This window comes from Crocuta crocuta, unplaced genomic scaffold (assembly GCF_008692635.1).
Source record: "Crocuta crocuta isolate KB4526 unplaced genomic scaffold, BGI_CrCroc_1.0 scaffold420, whole genome shotgun sequence".
Classification (NCBI taxonomy): Eukaryota; Metazoa; Chordata; class Mammalia; order Carnivora; family Hyaenidae; genus Crocuta; species Crocuta crocuta.
In genome coordinates, this window is record NW_027528356.1 from 86,164 (window position 1) to 92,163 (window position 6,000).

At 44.8% G+C, this 6,000-nt stretch overlaps 1 protein-coding gene across 5 annotated transcripts in view; it reads right to left on the reverse strand.

Annotated features, from left to right (window-relative positions):
- Positions 1-6,000, reverse strand: part of ZNF169 (zinc finger protein 169) — a 47,914-nt gene that overhangs the window by 41,653 nt on the left and 261 nt on the right. Inside the window, exon 1 of one of the 5 annotated variants that reach the window (XM_077753770.1) lies at positions 5,204-5,559. The exons of the other annotated variants lie outside the window; for them this stretch is intronic. The gene's annotated coding sequence lies outside the window, so the exon portion shown is untranslated. Of the gene's footprint in view, positions 1-5,203; positions 5,560-6,000 lie in introns of those variants that run through there. 5 annotated transcript variants of the gene reach the window in all.

Genomic DNA, 6,000 nt, shown 5'->3' on the forward strand with positions numbered 1-6,000 from the left:
GTAGGGAACGGCAAGATGGCAGAGAAGTAGGGAGCTCTGTGCATTTGGCTTGCACCATCCCTCAAACAGAGAAGGCCTGAAGTCATAGAACACTGAGCCACAGGAGTTTGGGAAGAGAAAGTGACAGAATACACTGGGAAGGAAACCAGTTCGTGAGTGCGAACTGGGGAAGATAAAAGCAGGACACGACCCAGAGATACAGAAGGATGGGAGGGAACCTGGCTTGTGTGCAGCTGCGGTGAGTGATAAACCGGCGAGTGGTGGTGAGCTGCCACGAGTCCAGGGGAAAGGAAAGAAAAGCTGAGATAGCTCACAGATCCATGCCTGGAGAAGAGAAAAACCTCAGCTTGGAAAGAGTGTTTTTTATTTCTGGATGGGGTGCTGACTTTGAACTAGGTGCCCCCGGTCCCAGAAGGCGCCAGGCACACTGCAGCGCTCCCCACACCATCCTTGGCAGTGGCGCAGACTCTGCGGACCTGAAGTTGCTACATTCCCTGCATGCACTCAATCGGGTTGTATTGCTGCTTGACCCCATCGGATCTGAGGCTGCGACACTCCCCCCCCCCCGCAGCAGCGAAGCAGCGACCCGCGGGACTGTTTCAGGCCTTATAAACAAAGACCATGGACTGGGACCTGGAAACGAGGCGGGGCGTGGGGCATAGAACTCAGCCCACCTTGGCTATATCCTCAGCACAGGGAGATTGGACCCAAAGGAGTGATTTGCAACGCTGGGTTGAGAAGGGACTGGGGCGACGCCATTCTTCTCCCCACAACCACCAAGGCGGGGCCTCAGGGAGGCCAGCCGACACAGTGGAGACAAGACCTGCTTACACCAAACCACGCCCATCCCCTCCAGAGAGCTCTTTTGTTGTTGCTGTAGCTGTTTTTACCTGAGCCTGGGTTTGCTTGTTTATTGGTTTTGTCTGTGCTTTTGTGTACCTGTGTTCCCTCTGTGGTTGTCTGTTTTCTTTTTTCAGGGCTGCCTCAAAAAACAAGCCAAACTACACATGGTGGAGAGTCCCGAATACGCTAGGAGTAGGGAAACAAAATAACCAAATGCTCAACAAGAGAAACCAAAAGACACCATTCAAAGAACACTTCCTGAATGGACAGGCCCTAAACAGTCAAAGAGCCCTCTCATACAGCAGAACTCGCAGGGGCAGAGTGTACAACAAGCTTTTAAAATTAACAAGAGATAGAAAGCTAACCAAAATGATGAAACAGAAGAACTCTCCTCCAAAGAAATTCCAGGAAGAAATGACAGCTAAAGAACTGCTCAAAACAGATATAGCAACATAACTGAACAAGAATTTAGGACATTATTCATAAAATTAATCACTGGGCTTGAAAAAAGCATGGAGGATCAAAGAAACTATGGCTACAAACACTGTGGGGCTTAAAAATAGTTATGATGTTTTAAAAATGCGATAAATGAGATACATAATAAACTGGAGGTGTCCAATGCACAGACTGAAAAAGCAGAAAGGAGAATAAGTGATTTAGAAGACACAATTATAGAAAAAGAAGAAACTGAGAAAAAGAGAGATAAACTGATCCAGGAACATGAAAGAAGAGTTTGAGAGCTCAGCAATAGAATAAAATAGAACAATATCCGTATCATAGGAAACCCAGAAGAGGAAGAAGAGACAGGGAAAGTGCTGAACGAGTCCTGGAACAAATTATAGCAGAGAACTTCCCCAACCTGGGGAGGGAAGTAGATGTTGAAATTCAAGAGGCACAGAGAACTCCCCTCAGACATAACTTGAACCGATCTTATGCACAACATATCATAGTGAAACTGGCAAACTGTAAGGACAAAGAGAATTTTGAAAGCAGCTAGGGAGAAAAGGGCCCTAACATACAAAAGGAAACCTATCAGAGTGGTGACAGACCTATCTACTGAAACTTGGCAGGCCAGAAAGGAATGGCAGGAGATCTTAAATGTGATGTACAGAAAAAATATGCAGCCAAGAATCTTCTATCCAGCAAGCCTGTCATTCAGAATAGAAGGAGAGATAAGTCTTTCCAATAAACACAAATTGAAAGACTTTGTCACCACTAAGCCAGCCCTACAAGAAATCCTTAGGGGAACGCTCTGAGGGAAGTATTGTAAGGAACGCAAGATACCAGAGACACCACAAGCATGAATCCCCAAAGGACACAATAACCCTAAACCCATATTTTTCAATAATAACACTGATTGTAAATTGGGCTGAATGCTCCAATCAAAAGACATTGGGTAGCAGAATGGACAAAAAACACAATCCATCTATTTGCTGTCTACAAGAAATGCATTTTAGACTAGAAGACACCTTCAGATTAAAAGTAAGGGGATGGAGAAATATCTATCATGCAACTGGAAGTCAGAAGAAAGCTGGAGTAGCTATGCTTTTATCAGACAAACTAGACTTTAAAGACGTAACAAGTGATGAAAAAGGGTATTATATAATAATTTCAGGGTCTATCCATCAGGAAGAACTAGTAATTATAAATGTCTATGCACCGAATATGGAAGCACCTAAATATTTAAAACAATCACAAACAGAAACAATCTTTTTTTTTTTTTAATATTTATTTTTGAGAGAGAGAGACAGAGTACAGTCAGGAGAGGGACAGAGAGTGAGGTAGACAGATTCTGAAGCAGACTCGAGACTCCAAGGTGTTAGCACAGAGCCTGAAGTGGGGCTCGAACCCAGGAACCATGAGATCATAACCTGAGCCAAAGTCAGACACTTAACCAACTGAGCCATTCAGGNATTGGGGGAGAGAGAGGGAGGGAAACCATGAGAGACTCTTGAATGCGGAGAACTGAGGGCAGATGGGGTGGGGCGAGGGGAAGGGGGGTGATGGACATGGAGGAGGACACTTGTGGGGTTGAGCACTTGGTGTTATATGGAAACCAACTTGACAGTAAACTATTAAAAAAATTTAAAAAGAGAAGTCCCATATGATGCGGTAATTTCACTACTGGGTATTTACCCAAAGAATATGAAAACACTAATAACTAAAACAGATACATGTGCCCCTATGTTAACTGCAGCGCTATTTACAATAGCAAAGATATGGAAGCAACCTAACTGTCCACTGATAGATGAATGGATAAAGAAGATATGATACACACACACAATGGAATTACTCAACCATAAAAAAGGATGAACTCTTGTCATTTACAACAACATGAATGGCTCTAGAAAGTATAATGCTTAATGAAACAAACCAGTCAGTAAAAGACAAATACCGTATGATTTCACTCACGTGGAATTTAAGAAACCAAACAAATGAACTAAGGGGAAAAAAGAGACGAAAAACCNAATTTTTTAATTGGCAAAGGACCTGAATAGACATTTTCCAAAGAAGACATACAGATGGCCGACACATGAAAAGATGCTCAACATCACTTATCACCAGGGAAGTGCAAATCAAAATTACAATGAAGTATCACCTCACACCATTCAGAAAGGCTAGTATTAAAAAGACAAATAACAAGTGTTGTAAGGATATGAAAAAAGAACCTCTACGTACACACTGTTGTAGGAATGCAAATTGGTACAACCACTGTGTAAAGCAGTATGGAGTTTCCTCAAAAACTTAAAAACAGAACTACCATATGATCTAGTAATTTCACTACTGAGTATTTACCCAAAGAAAATGAAAGCACTAATTTGAAAAGATACATGCACCTCTATATTTATTACAGCATTATCTACAATAGCCAAGGGACAGAAACAATGTGTGTCTATTGATAGATGAATGGATAAAGAACAAAAACACTTGAACCAATAAACAGACTCACAAATACAGAGAACAAAATGGTGGTTGTCAGAGGGGAGGTGGTGTGGGTATGGGCAAGAAGATAAAGGGGGTTAAGAGAAACTTCCAATTATAAAATAAGTTATGGAGAGAAGTACAGCATAGAAGATACAGTAAATAATATTGTAATAACATTGTAGGGTGACTACATTTATTGTGGTAAGCACTGAATAATGTATAGAACTAAGTCAATATGTTATACACAACTGATAAAACATCATAGGGTAATTAGACTTCAATAAAAATTTTTAATAAAAAATATGCTTTTAATTCCTAAGAGATGCATACGGAAGTATTCACCAGTAAAATGGTATCTGGGACTTGCTGCAAAATACTTCAGCAGAGAAAGCCAAAAAGGAAGAGAGGAAGGGCAGAACGTTGACAGTTGCTGAAGCCGAGTGAGGGGGTACACAGATGTCCTTTGAATATTATCGTGATTTTTGTCTATCTGTAAAATTTTCATAATTTTAAATTTAATAATCCCATCTCCCTTCACAACCCCAAAACTAAGGAAGGTAGAACTTTAAAGGTAGTGTCATTAATGTCACCAACAGAAGTTAGTCATTAGAAGCTGAGACCAAGGATTAGGAGAGAAATTGGGGGGATGGGGCACCTGGGTGGCTCAGTCAGTTAAGCATCTGACTTTGGCTCAGCTCATGATCTCACCGTTTGTGGGTTCCAGCCCTGACTCTGCCTCTGTGCCAACACCTCAGAGCCTGGAGCCTGCTTCCAATTTTCTCTCTCTGCCCCTCCCCTGCTCTTTCTCTAATATAATTATTAAATAAAAAAAAATTAAGAAAATGAATTTTTTCATTAGCATTACAGGTATGATGTCTCATACAATCTTTAAAAATAAAAGCACCTCTCTTTTTAAATTTTCATTAACTTTGAAAGTTAAAGAACAGCTAGCTGCACGGTAAAAGCTGTTTAATCCTCTACTGCACAATTTACCTTTCTACAAAATGAACATTCTACCACATAATGTGCAAGATGGCTGAGGAAATAAAAATACGGCCAGTGCAAGACTGCTGTTCTCACAACAGCACTTCTCACCATCTTTGTTTTGGCAACTCTGCAAGGCCCTGGGAATACAGCAGAGTGAAAGTAAAGAAAAGCTAAAAAGCTCCTGAATGAAGGCAGAGGAATGTGCCTGAGGAGGACATCCTGTGCAGGACAAACCAGGCTTCCTGGAAATCCCCCTGCAGCTCTGAGCCCACAGGGGACACTGCACACAGGACAAAGTCGACACCACGGGTACAGGAGGAAGTGGTGCCCATCCACAACAGGCGGCCAGGTCCCTAGGACCCCTCTCCTCCCTCCCAGGCAGTTCCCTCGGGATTGGGCTGGGTGGGTGGGGCGGGCAGTAGGAAGGGGAGATTGCTCCAAGGCCTACCTGGGCATACCAGAAGCAGACTCCACCTTAGGAGTCTCTCCCTGTCTAGAGAGCAGGCCGGAAACCTCCAAGCATGCAGCTGGGCACAGAACCAGGCAGGGAAGGAAAGAACAACCCCACAAAGTCAGGAGGGTGTGGGTTTTAGAGCAAACCTGCTCTGAACGCATGCTGACGCCCAGTATATTAATCCTCCGTGTGCTGCGGGGCTTAGTAGAAACACACACGAATGTTTTTTGAGCACTTAGCATGTGCCAGACACAAGTTTCAATGCTTTCCACACTCCACTCCAAGAGGTTCGGTGCCTTGCCCAGGATGAGTCAGTGGAAAAGGGCAGATCTGTATTTGGACTCTCTCTAGGGGGCAGAGGGGTCGGGGGCTCCAACGGCAAACCTGGCATAGGCCCCTGGGCAGACACAATGCCCAGAGATACGCTCGCAGTTTCATTTTCACAAAGGAAATCTCCACCTCCAGTAATTACGGGGGTCTAGGGAAAGTGCTCTGCCCGGTGGGCGCCACCCCGTACTCTGGGAGGGCCCCGGGAGGAGGCAGACACCAGCGGGAAGCGCCGAGGTGGGCCAAAGGACGCCGCACGCAACCCGGGGACGTGTGACCTCGCCAGGCCTTTCCAACGCGCCCAGGAGCCCGCGGGCCCGAGGCCGCTGACCCGTCTCGGCTCCGTCCGCCCGCACCATCGAGGCGAGGCTGGCTATTTGCCCCAGGCCAATCTTCCTCCGAAACCTGGGCCCCCGCATCGTCAGAGCCCGCTTCGCCGGGCAGCGGAGCCCCACCCGTGCGCT